The sequence below is a fragment of the Mus caroli genome, chromosome 16 (genome assembly GCF_900094665.2).
Source record: "Mus caroli chromosome 16, CAROLI_EIJ_v1.1, whole genome shotgun sequence".
In the NCBI taxonomy this organism is placed as follows: Eukaryota; Metazoa; Chordata; class Mammalia; order Rodentia; family Muridae; genus Mus; species Mus caroli.
Genome location: NC_034585.1, coordinates 25,912,326 through 25,925,468, shown reverse-complemented (window position 1 = coordinate 25,925,468; position 13,143 = coordinate 25,912,326). Strand labels below are relative to the sequence as shown.

Sequence of the window (13,143 nt, the reverse complement as noted above, 5' to 3'; positions counted from 1 at the left end):
GATTTTGGGGAATCCTTTCTGGGACAGAAGCTCACGGAGAATATAAGGGGCCATCTAAGACCAGCATTGAAGGGAGATTGGCCTAAACGTGGGCAGTCTTGGCTACAAGAATGGAGCACTGCCAGAGAACTTGATGCAGGCTGCCGAGGTGACTGCACTTGTCCTCATGAAGCCCCTTTGATGGGAGGAGAGGCCAATTAGGAGGTGATGCTGTTATCCGTGGTGTGATGTAATGCCTTAGCTGTTTGTGACAGGGACACACAACAATGGGCTCTGTAGGGAAGACCCCGCACCAGGCAGTTAAGAGACAGGATGTCAAACATTTGACAACTGAATTGATGGCACCCGACTCTGGGGTACCTGCCTAATGATGACAGATGTGGCGTTTTCAGCAGTAACCATCACTGATGTGAAGCCAGCTAGATTTAAGTACTTAAGGAGCTTGTGAAGGAGTCAGGAGCTGGATTTGCCTGATGCCTGTGACTGGTCCGTGCTGTCGTATGGGAGAGAAGGCTAGTGGTCCTCAGGCCACTGTTGGGCACTCTCTTGAAGCAGGATGGAAGCACCTTGTTCTTGGTCCCAGATAAGAAGATGCACTGTTCCCTGCTCCAGTGCTGGTCTAAGGACCAGGGCATGATTTTAGATAGGAAATCAGGTGCGGCATTTTCGCTAAGTAAAGTTCTCGGGCAGAACACAGCTAAGAACTCTCAGATCTTTATCAGACTATTGAGGTCATGGGCCTTTCTTCTTCCCTCCATCTGTCCCCTCATTCCTTCCCTTCCAACCCCCTCTTTCCACTCCTCCTCCCCCTCCTCCTCCTCCTCCTTCTTCTCCTCCTTCTCCTCCTTCTCCTCCTTCTCCTTCTTCTCCTTCTTCTCCTTCTCCTCTTCCTCCTCCTCCTCCTCCTTCTTCTTCCTTCTCCTTCTCCTCCTTCTTCTTCTATAGGGCTGACTTCCTAAATAAGAGGATGTCCTTGAATTCCTCATGCCCCCTCCTATCCCCAGTGCTGAGAAGGAAGGACTATTTGAGCCGTTGCCCTGATTGTTTCTTCTTGCAGGGAGTCATCTAATTATTTTTGAGTCTTAATTTATCCCCTTCCTTCTGACCCCCATGCGACCTCATCTCTAGTTATTGTTCATCTGTACAGAAAGAGTCGAGGAGGGAACAGTTGGCCAAGCGTGCCCTTGTCATGGTGAATGGCTGAGAGGTTAGGATTACGGCCTAAGGGCATTGTTCTTCTGCTCTCTGTCAGCCAGAGTTGATGCTAAACTCGGTGGTTTAGAGCACGGTCTTCCCTGGTGCTTCCGAGTGTGTGTGTGTGTGTGTGTGTGTGTGTGTGTGTGGTCCTTGACTGGCAGCCTCGGCCACCTGGGAAATTACTGGAAATGCAAATTATCCAGACCTGCCAAAGCAGATAGTTTAGGGGCAGGCCCAGCATGTCAGATCTTAACAAGTTCACCAGCACCACCACTTGGCACAAGCCAGACGGGCTCATGCAACCCCCTAAGGGAAGGGAAGGGATTGAATAGAAAATAAATTAATATATTAAAAAAAATAAAACAAAACACCACATGTTCCACTAATGCTAAAAGTCGGTGTTGTTCATTGACCCAGCACGTTGTGAACAGATTTATACTGAATAAAGCGAACTGTGTTTTTCCAGCACTTTCCAAGTTACAGAAATGGTCCTTGGAGCTTTATATAGCTCTCATTAAGTCTCACGGGAGCCATGTGCTATCTCCCCCACCCCCTTTTTTAAAGAAATGACGAAACTGAAGTTTCAGAAACCCCATAGGGCATAGGGAGAAGGCTCATCCCATAATGCGCCTTGCATGCACCGGCCCAAGTCCAGATCCCTTGCACCCACGTAGGAAGCCAGGTGTGACCGCACTTCTATAACTCCAGCCTGAGACCTGGAGACAGTGTGTCCTGGGAGCCCACCGGTCAGCTGAGCAGATAAGTCCAAGGGCTGCCGGAGACCCCGTCTCAACATACTGAAGAGGACCCCTGATAGGCCAGACTCTGGCCTGTGCTGGCGCCTGCACGTACGAAGCATCCAGATAACTTTTCCAAATGTTGCAGAGCCCGTAAATTGTGAGGCTCGTGTGTATCCTGACTTCATAACGTTCGGATCACACTATCTCCGTTATCTGTTTGGGCATTTTCCCTGTGTTTCTTTTCATCCGGATACCATGGAATTTTATCAGTGAATCAGTGACGTGTGACATCCTGTGAAGTAGGGTTACTGCAAACTGTGTGCAGGTATCAGGGATTAGACAGTGTGAAGCACAGTATCCTGACCCATCTTCCAAGCATATCAGTACAATCAGGTATGAATTATACAAAAATTATGTCAAACCTCCAGGCTTTTTAAAGCCACTCTTGCGGTGGAGACAGTACAACTGTAAGGAAAAGTTAGGGAGGTGCGCCCTCCAGTGGAGAGTAAGGAAAATACGCTCTCACACCAAGAACTGTAGTGGGGTTTCTCTCCCTAGCTGGTTTTCTTCAAGACTGAAAATTTCAAGACTGAGTTTTTCATCTCAAAGTTCGAAGCTGTTACTTTTATCACAAAATGTGGGTCTGTGTCATCTTGTCACTATCTTGGGTATTGGATTTATGCATCACAATCAGACCACACTGGGGGTTCTGCCCATCTGTAATCATTTACCTGCCTAACTGTAGGATCTGATCTGAATCGGCTCTTGAAAGGTGTGCAGTGTGAAGGTTTCTGCCGGTGTTTAATCCCTTGGGTCAAAATTCAGCTCCCCGGCTGCCGATACCTTTGGAATTGTATACCTGTGTGGCTCTAGACAATTCAGACTGTGGCATCTTTGGTTTCAAGGCTATCACCGCAGGCTATTCCTGTGCTGCCAGTCCACACACTTGATACTTCTTGACCCACCCACAGGGTGGAATGTTTGGCCAGTTCTCTCCCTGAGGACTCTCAGCGCAAGCGCACTGTCCACGTATAAGATGGATTTGCCCCTCTCTGGTGAATGAAGGAGATACAAGTGTGATAAGAATGTGTTTCCAGTTGGGACGAATAAGTTCTGTTTTTCCTCGTGTGTTCAAGAGTCTCACCAAAGTTGTGCCTTTGGCAATTCACAAAGTAGCCACTCTTCAGACTTTGCATTTCCTGGTAGTAAACCCAGGCTGGATGCAGTTAAATGTGGATTTAAAATTGGGGGAGAAATTTCAGTGTTGACAGTTTGAAACACACATCTCCTTGAAGGTTGGTTCAGTCCTTTGAGGTGAGACATAGACCAAAAGAAAATATCTCTCTCTCTCTCTCTCTCTCTCTCTCTCTCTCTCTCTCTCTCTCTCTCTCTCTCNCACACACACACACACACACACACACACAGAGCTTAAAAGCTCCGTGTAGAGGAAAAGAGCTCTAGGTTGAAAATCAGAGACTCTGAGTTTCCGTTCCCAGCACTTCTGGCTTTGGGCTCTGGCTTTCTAATCTATGCCACAGCAGTTGCATTAATAACACCGGGAGCCGGATTTGGCTCCAGTAATTTGACTCATTCATTCTTTGTGTGGCGAACACACTCATAGCTTAAGCTTCATTCCCCAGAGTCCGGGATCTGCAGCTTGCTGCTGATTCAGATGACAGGAGTGTCAAAGGGGCTGCAGGTATGGGCTCTTCTCTCAGGAGCCACCAAGTTGATTGCTGGTGTCTAGCTGGAACAGTGACCACAGCTCTTCAAACACTGGGAAGCACCAGGGCAGAGGAGCTAGCTTCAAATACTGCTTTCCCATGTAAGCAGCAAGAGGGTGACCTTCAAGGTGGCCTCTGCTGTCATGGAGCAGATGCTGATTTGAGACATTGCAGTTTTTTTCTTCAGGCTACTACCCTGCACAAGTGCACCTCCATAGAGGTTGTGTTCTTGTAGTTTAGTTTTCTTTGATGTCAGCATCTTCAAGTGCAGCAATAAAGTATGTTTTGTTCCTGATATTAAGAGTTAATTTCAGGTAGCTGATTATGTCTTGAAAATAATTCTGTCCTTTATTATCAGTAAGAATGCTGGTAGCTCTTCCAGTGACTGCTTTCCTTGGGAGCTTTGTCTGACCACCCTCTCTCCTGCCTTAGCTTAAAGATGTATGCTTGCTTGTACTAGGCTAAACTTAAGTCCTAGAGAACTTTTCTTCTCTGGTGTTACTCTGGCAGAGTTACGAATTAGGAGCCATCTAGATGATCTGAGGTGGATGGTAGACAGGTTGAGGGCGAGGTTTTAATGTGTCTCACAGAGGCCTCTTCCTCTACTAAGCATCCAAATGCCTACAAGCTGCTAGGATTTGATGACTTGCTTTACAGAGTTAGGAATGATGGAGCACGGATGCCCTCTGTTGGCAGTTACTGGGAATTTGACCTTAGCTCGCACGGTAACCATCCATCAGGGTTGCAAATGATGCTTTGGACAGTCCCAGAGTGGTAGTTTTATCACAGAACAAGACGTGGTACCCCCCCCCCCCACACACACACACACCCGCCTTTAGACTGTTTCATAATTGCTCCATTATCAGGCTTTTTCGTCTGTCTTTGCTTGGGGATATGGACTAGACACAATATCTTAGGAAGTCTCAAAATGACAGTATGACACTATCAGATTGACACTGCCATGCTAAGCATCTTACCCACCCGTCTCATCCTCTGTGAAGAGATCATATTCCAGGATATGTGGTCTATTTGTTTATTCACTTTATATCTGTCCGGCTTCCATTGTTGGGTGATACACAAGTTATCGGACACAAGGGGACCAACAGGTAATTACATAATTAGTAACTAGTGGACAGAGAGATGGAATGTGCATCTGGGATTCGTTCTTTACATTTCAGAGGGACAGGGATGGTCCGATCCAAAGTAGAAGCTACCTCCTTACACACACACACACACACACACACACACACACACTCACACTCACACTGCAAGCCTTACCTTCCTCTGTTCAGTCCATATTTAAGAATGGCCTGTACTGAAGGCAGACACGAGACGCACACCTAAGTAGGACACGGACTCATCATGGCTCTGTGAAGAGATTCGGGAAAGGCAGAAGTATCTGAGGACTGGCCAGCAGAATTAGGTAAGCAACAAGGCAGTGACTGATCAGACACGATGCAGATTGTAAACACACTTGCTGATGTGAGAGCCCAGTGACCTTTGGGGCAGTTGTGCATAGATCTTGTTTTATAAGGCATACAGCGGGGACACATTATACATAGAACCGGATATCACAAGTAGGCCATTGTAGTGCTGACCTGTATGACTCTTGCCATGGTCAATTGGGCCTCCGAGCTGGGTAAGTTCATCGCTAAGAACGTGGCAGGGAGCAGCTGAGCCCTTCAGTCAGAGGAGGGAGCAAAGTGGGCAGAGGTCAGCGTAAGCTGAGGAGGGCTGACTCTCTGGGCAGCCACGGGAACCCATCCTGGCTTCACAGCTGCCTAGATCCTGCTTTCTCTCCCATGTGGGTAAGGACTATGCTCGGGGCTCCCTTCTGAACTTTGTGGTTGTGGATGGAGCAGTGGGTAGCACTTGGAGGTAGGAAGCTGTCCTGCTGCCGGAATTGCCTGTCCTAGCTCTAGATGAACTGCGGAGCAGACTCGGGACACAGTAGGCCATCTCCCAAGCTTACACACACTCAGTACTGTGTCCTATCTTCACAATACACATCAGGAAGAAGTAAAATCAGGTCTATAATAAAAGACAATAGATTTTTGTTGTTGTTTAGATTGAGAACACTGTATATGGTATTGCATGGGGCCATTATCCATTATATGTCTTGAAGTTTCTGTGGGTGATAGATATTACATGGCATTTGGTTACACTTTAACATATTGTAGCATACAAATGAGATAGTGAGTGATAATTGGCAAGTATGATTCTCAAAACATTTTTCACCATTGCATATTTTCAAAAATGTCCACAGTAGACTGACATTAAGACTAGTTCTTTAGCCAATGGTAATTTTAAATTTCTTTGGAGGACTCCCTTCCCCTAACCCCAGACTCATGCAGCCTGGAACTTAGTCTACTGACCCAGTCTCTATGATGGGATAATAGTGGGACCATTCTAGACACAGTGGCAAGCCTGGCACTGCTTCTGTCGCCTGCCTCTTGATGAACATGACCACTTGGCGTAGGCAGCATGGGATATCATGTCTAGCCTTCCTTGTTCTCCTCCTCTCTGTCTCCTCTTAGTGTCTGTGTAGCTTCGTTTCCTTCACAGCACTTAGAGGAACCTCCTGCTCCTTTCTCCTCAGAGTACCTGAGTGGGGTAGGGTACTTGGGTGTGACTGTGTTAGATACTGTCCACTGGGGAAGAAGGCTGACTTCCAGAGCTAGGGCAGGGCTTCTGTGTGGTTAGTGCTTTTGGTAATCTGATCCCTAGCCCAGCTCTTGAACTAGGTAGTGGAAGCTTCCAGGTTTGTGTGTGTGTGTGTGGGGGGGGAATCTTTCCTATGACTGCTGACTCATTCACCATATATTGTTTATTTTCTAGGCATACATAGCTAACTAGTATCATTTAAATTTTTTTTAAACTTACAAACTGGCTGTAGAAGTAATCTTGCACAAATTGGAGTAGAAAAGCAATCTTCTTAACTCTAGTGTACTGTGGTATCCTTCTAAAGGCTTGAACATCTATGAGTGTTTGGCTCCCCTGTGAGAGGGTAATATCAAGAGTAGTGTGGAGTAGGAGAACAGGGAATCAACTTGAGTTTAAATCCCTCTTAAACTCCCTTCTAAAAGCCAGGCAGTTTCTCCACTGGTGTCTACTTGATTTCCCCAGATGGAAAGGGGGAGCGACCGACCACCTTCTGTCAGGCAGACAGATGAGTTGATACAGGTGATACAGGAGCCGGAGCTATACATACAGTTCAACAGCCCCACACCCACTGCTGTGGTGTAACACACTCTGTCTTTAAAACTGAAATGGTAGCTTGGAGAGTTATGGCAGCAACTCCATTGCAAAATAGAAATGACAGCCCAAGGCTCACATAACTCACAGAGCTCGCATACAAGCAGCACAAGGTCCCCAGGTGCTTGACCCCAGTGGTCCCTGGGTATTTCACTGCCACTGTCACCGGGGCTGCACTGGGACATCAGAAGGATGTTGAAGTCAGCCGTTGGTGTCTGGGGAGGCCCTTGTGTTGGACAATTCCCTTGAAAGTCTTTTACCCAGCCCCCATCACAAGCTTTCAATTTTAGTTCTTCTTTCTGATGACTGTTAGGACTGATTCCTTGAGGATCCTAGTGCTTTCAGTCAGCACTGTCAGAAAACCAATAGTGGGCTTGCTTTTTATTCCTGTACATTCTACAGATGCTGATGACAGGTAAAGCCCATTTCTCCTTTATTAGCACGATCCAATCGTCCATCATTAGAAGGACTCCCTTGGCCTTCTTGAATTGTCCATTCTCCAGGGCTAGCATCTCTCCCTCCTTTCCTTTCTCCTGTGTTCTGGCTAGGACCCTAATTCACTTCCCTCCATGGTTTTCATTTCAACTTACAATTGTCCGTTCATCGTGTGTGATTTATCGGTTTGGGCTGCTTGTCAGATATTCCCGGATCCCTTCCATCCCAGCATGCGGGAAGGGCATACTTTCTTCTCTGTGGTTGGTTAGCTGGGGCAGTGTACTAGTTTGGGACCCTGAATTGTGAATGCAACGGTTGTGTCATTTCTAGCCATAGCTCTCACTTCTGGGTGGGATTGCTTCCTCAGCTCTTGTCCTGGGTTAAGGGATGGAGAACCCTCAGTTTACCTACCTTTGTGGACTGTAAATCTTTGCTCTTCGAGTCACTGAGATGTTAGGTTTGCTATTCAGCACGATGTCCCCTCCCCTGACTGAGGCAGCAGACATCTCCCTTCCCCCATTGTGCACAAGAGGCCATCTCTCTTCACCTGGGCATCCTCGGTGTCTGTGGGTATAAATACTTACATCCTGTGCGTGCATAAATTACACTAGTTTTCAGTTCGTTTCCTTCCCCAGTAAACTTAACATTCCTGGGTGATTCAAGTAATTTGCATTACACCTCAAATGAGACCGTAGAAACTAACCCCTCCGCCCCCACCTCACCCCTGGATCTTAGGCAGAGGTGGCTTGGACTCAGCTCACTTAAGTTTGACAGTCTCCATGAAAAGGGTTTTGGCTGTTTTATGTGTAGTTTCTTTTTTTTCCCAAGACAGAGTTTCTTTGTGTAGCCCTGGCTGTCCTGGAACTCACTTTGTAAACCAGGCTGGCGTCGAACTCAGAAATCCACCTGCCTCTGCCTCCCATGTTCTGGGATTAAAGGCGTGCGCCACCACGCCTGGCTTACGTGTAGTTTCTAAACCATCTTTCTATTTTAACATGTGCTCACCCCCCACACCCGGGCACCATGCTGATGGAGGTTCTTTGAGAAAGGAACAGTTTTCATTCTTGGGCATGACTGTGAGAAGCCAGTAAGTTATGAGGTATGGAAACCACACCTTGTGAGCATCCTCAGAACTGAGTACAGTGCTCCTAAGTGGGAAATGTGTTGCCACCTTGTGCAAGTCTGGACTCCTAGGGTAGAGACTGGCAACTAGGAAATCAGCCATTCGCATCAGGGTGTACTTGGCGTGTTACCATGGCTACCTTACAGCCTTACAGTTATTACTCTCCAGTTTTTGCCCATGGAAAGTGAGGCATAGCGAGCTTAATTACGTCATTCCTTGTAGGTGTCTCAGACTCAGCCCTCATGCTGTCTACGAGAGCTTGGTAGAGTTGGACAGGGCCACTGACTTTCATTTTGAAAGGAAAATAATGAAATCGTGAGGCTTTTTGTTTCTCCTTTCCCTACTTGATTTCTTGACAATCAGTACACCATTTTATCCCAGATGCTGCCAGTCCTTCTGTGATCCACATGTAATTAATGAGGTTTTAAAAATGATTGAAATGCATGATGCATTGTACGAAGCAGTCACCTTCCAATTCCCGAAGTCTGTTCTAGGCATGGGAGAATAAAACCTTGACTACAAGGAGCCGGTAGGCTTTGCCTGTGATGGTGTAGCTTTCATTGGCTGAGCCTCTGCTTGTATCAGTGCCACGTGCAGGTTCGCTATCACCCGATTTAGGAGGGAGAGAACACCTCAGGACAAGCCACTGTCATTGGTGGTGAAAGGGCTCTCGGTAGTCCAGGTCAAGGCCTCTAAGGAGCTGCAGAAGCTATTCTGTCCACAGAGCACAGTGAATGGTGAGATCCAGCTTGCTCCATTTGCCAAACTGTGTTTCCACCAATGTGCTGCAACCCAAGGACGTGTCCCTGGGCCAGCAGAAGTTTTGTTACCTTCAAAGGAGAGGTCCCTTCATTCATTTCACCTCATGGGATGTTTTGTGTGCCTTGAATGTGCTAGAGGCTCTTTTGGGGTCCCTTTAATTAGATCTCTAAACCACTCTATGCAGCAAGTCTAGTTTAGCGGAAGGGGGAACACAGATGAGCAAAATGAACTGTGTCTAGCATACGCTTAGACACTTGGTGGCCACTCAGATGATGGTTTATTTATTTGCTTAAATGAGGAACTGGAAGCTCAGGAAGGTTAAATATCTTATCAGGCTCATCTAAATTGTAAATGGCAAACTCGGGGCACCCTCCCAGGGCCTCTTGTTCTGGTCCCAGAACTCATGTATATTGATTAGGGTCCAAATGGACAAAGCTCAAGCAAGCTCTTCAGTCCTTCTCACTCTTGTCTACCGAGACTGAATAGTCACGGCCATTGCCACGTCTTGATTTTTAATCACATTTTCAAAGTGTTAAGTAAAACTCTATGCAGTTGTCTAAGCAGTTGTGCAAAAATAAAACCAGCTCGTTGGCTTATAAAATGTTGCCATAGTGTAAACGGTAACGGTGGCTGGGAGATTGCTGGGCAGCTAGGAGGCCCGGCTCGCAGTGCCATGTGTCTCCAGCATCATGCAGTCTATTTATTTGGGTATATTAATGATGTTTTCCAAGGGTGATTGGGCCCATTATTTCTTGATAAATGTAGGTAGCTAGATATGATCTGTCACTGGTCCAAGGTCACAGGAAATCTTCCAGCCGCAGAAACACAAAGCCAGCGCTTGGTCCTCTCCAAGTCATTTTACATTTAGGTCAAGCCGGGTCCTCGTCCCAGAGAGAGAAGTATAGACATATGGCATGCTGACCTCTGCAGCGTGTATGAGAGCAGGGCACTGCTCTCTACTGTGTCACCAAAGCTCTGTAGCCGTCCAACAATTGTGTCCCCTCAGAATCGTAGGTGCTTGTTTTTGTAAACACCCCCCCACACACACACACATAGTGAGAGACTCCAAATAGATGGTTTCCTTTATTTAAAGTATGAATGAGGGAATGCCAAAACCTACAAATTGGGGCCATTAAGAATTCTATAGATGGTGCTGTTCTTAGAAGAAGAGAGCCCTGCCCACATCTAAGGATGCTTCTTAGAATCTTGAGTGAGTTTAACAAAGGCATTTCTTCCTGCAGAGTAGAAACCATGGTATATTTACAAGAACTTTCGTATTTTTTTTATCAGCCAAGGGCACTGTTACCTTAGAGGGTGTATCAGAGTCACTGAGTACTTTGACACTGCTGTCCCTCACTGTGCCCGTCGTCCCTCACTGTGCTCGTTGTTAAGAATCTCTGCCTTGAGAAGGCTGTTTGTTAAGTGTGTGTGTGTCACAAGAGCTGAAGCCAAAGAAGTGATAGCTTACCCCAAACCAGGAAGATGCTGAGATGATATTCATATAGCTAACCGAAGAATATTTTTCTAATGTTGCTATAATTACAAGACATTAAAACTTTACAATTCTTCCTCCAGTGTGTGTGTGTGTTTTTAAAAGAACCTCTCCACATACGCTTACCCACCAAGTATTTATTAAATGAGGTCTCTGAAGATGGGACATTTGCATCTTATGTGTGATATTAACAGTCCAGTATTGTGTATGTAGTGATGGTGTTAATTTGGTTCCACCAATCAGGTTCAACAGGTGCTGTCTCTGAGCTGATTTACTTCTTAAAACAGTGTGGCAAGGCAAAGTCTACTCCCGAGGATTCAGGGAGATGGGCATCCCCCTGTTCTTTCCCTTGATCTTCTGCAGATCCACAAAGTAGTAGGGGGTGAATGGTGTGGAGCTCAGCCCCGAGCCTTGAGGCCCCAGTGTCTATAATATTAAAGTCTTTAACAGTAGAAAGTATGCAATAAAGCAAATTCATGAATGAGCATAGAACAGCAGTTCTTAACCTGTGGGCAGCGACCCCTTTGGCAAACTTCTCTCTCTAAAAATATTTATATTACGATTCATAGCAGTAGCAAGGTTACAGTTATGAAGTAACCACAAAAACAATTTTACGGTCGGGGGTCACCACAACGTGGGGAACTGTATTAAAGGATGGTAGCATTAGGGAAGTTTTGAGAACTACTAGCATGGAGGGTTATGGGAAGATGGCTCTACTATAGCGTTTCTTAGGAGCAAGGACAAGCCAGTGTTTCTGGGGAGAGCATACTTGGGAAAGCTGTTTTCTGTCCTTTTGTTCCTATTAGGGAGCTTGTGGGCTGGTGTGGCCTCTGGTGCTCTGCCCCTGACTTCAGATGTGACTAGTGGCAAAAGGGAATCCATTCAGAGATTCACTTGTTGCAACCAACCCTGCAGCCACCTGAGCATTGAACTCCCTGCCCCTCCCTCCGTGTTCTCTTCCAGACCCTGGCAATCCATCTGCCATGGTAGCTAATGTCAACTCAGCTTGGATTAAACTTAAGTCGGACAAGTCTGGAAGGAGGATGTCTTGGAGTGGAGAGAGCTGGGGAAGGCTCCGTTTGCCTTCAGTTTCGTAAAACTGCAGACTAGTGGACTCAACCAAATGGAAGTACGGGCATCACTGGAGGAACATGGTCTTAGCAACTAAGTTCTCAACTTCTGAGAGTGTCACAAACGAACTTCCATGAAGGTCTGCACGTTTAAGAGAACCAGTGTTCACAGTCAGCCTAACTCCTGAATTGTAGGATTTGACCAAACACTTTATCACATTGGCCCCTTGAAAAGTTAATTTTAACTAGGCTTGGAAGGGGCACTTAGAAGACGTACTGTGTGGCAGGCAGGGATGTTCCTTTTTGTGGGGTGGTAAAAGTGGCTACCAGAGGGAGTTTTTAGCTCCACCCACCCACCCCAGGAATGTTTGTTATACCAAGTAAAGGTGTCCACAGCCTCTCCAATCAAGCAGAGGGAGAAGGGGACTTTTAGCTATTTTTCACCCAAGTTTGCCTATAAGAAAGCTGTTAGAAGAATCCAAAGCAGGGCTCAAATGGTATTTTTCAGACAAATAGGTACTTTGTAACAATTTGTTACAGATTGTTAATATGTAAACTGTGTTGGTGATTAGATTGGGGTTAGGTGGTATGCTTAGGGGAAGCTTGCTCTTAAGTAGGATGCAAAAATATAAAAAAAATTGAGGTGTTTATACCCAAAAGGAGATAACAGTGGTTGCCCACTTCATTTCCAAATCATTTCCTAACCCCAGCACAGCACTCCACTCTGCATTGTCTACAGTGGTCCAAGGGATCACCCACTAAATCACCCATAGTTGCACACACAGCAACTTTTGTACCTCTGGGCAGGAGCCAGTCAGAAAGGTCAGATGATGTGCTAGAGATAGGAACACATTGTCTCTTGAAAGCCTCTGGGGTCACATTGAGGACTTCGGGTTCAGAAGCTGTTCACGCTGGGAGGAGAAGCTGGGTGAAGGAGGAGACTGCTTTGGCAAAACCCTAGTCCTGACCTGACTTTTCACGTGATGACATCAGATGGCTTCAGAATAGAGAACAGGGACAGTAGAGACACAGAGGGGATGAGATGCAGGTAGGATTTGGCAGGACAAGGTCAGGAAGAGTTGGAGCATACGGAAGCTCTCTGACTAAATGACTGAGTGTGTGGAGAGCCTGTTAGTCAAGGGACCAACTTGGGGAGAGCTGGCCTGGTTTATGGTGAAAATAGTTTGCACGATAATGATCTACCAGAGCCCTTCCACCTGGGAAAGGGCAGACCCTGGTGCTGGTAAGAAAGAATAGTGTCATTGTTAGCTGGATGTGTGCAGCACCTGAGATCTGGTTTTATACTGGTGTGTGTGTGTGTGTGTGTGTGTGTGTGTGTGTGTGT

General features: G+C 46.4%; 1 protein-coding gene across 3 annotated transcripts in view; it reads left to right on the top strand.

Moving 5' to 3' along the window:
- Nucleotides 1–13,143, top strand: part of Mb21d2 (Mab-21 domain containing 2) — a 98,869-nt gene that overhangs the window by 82,552 nt on the left and 3,174 nt on the right. The window lies entirely within an intron of this gene.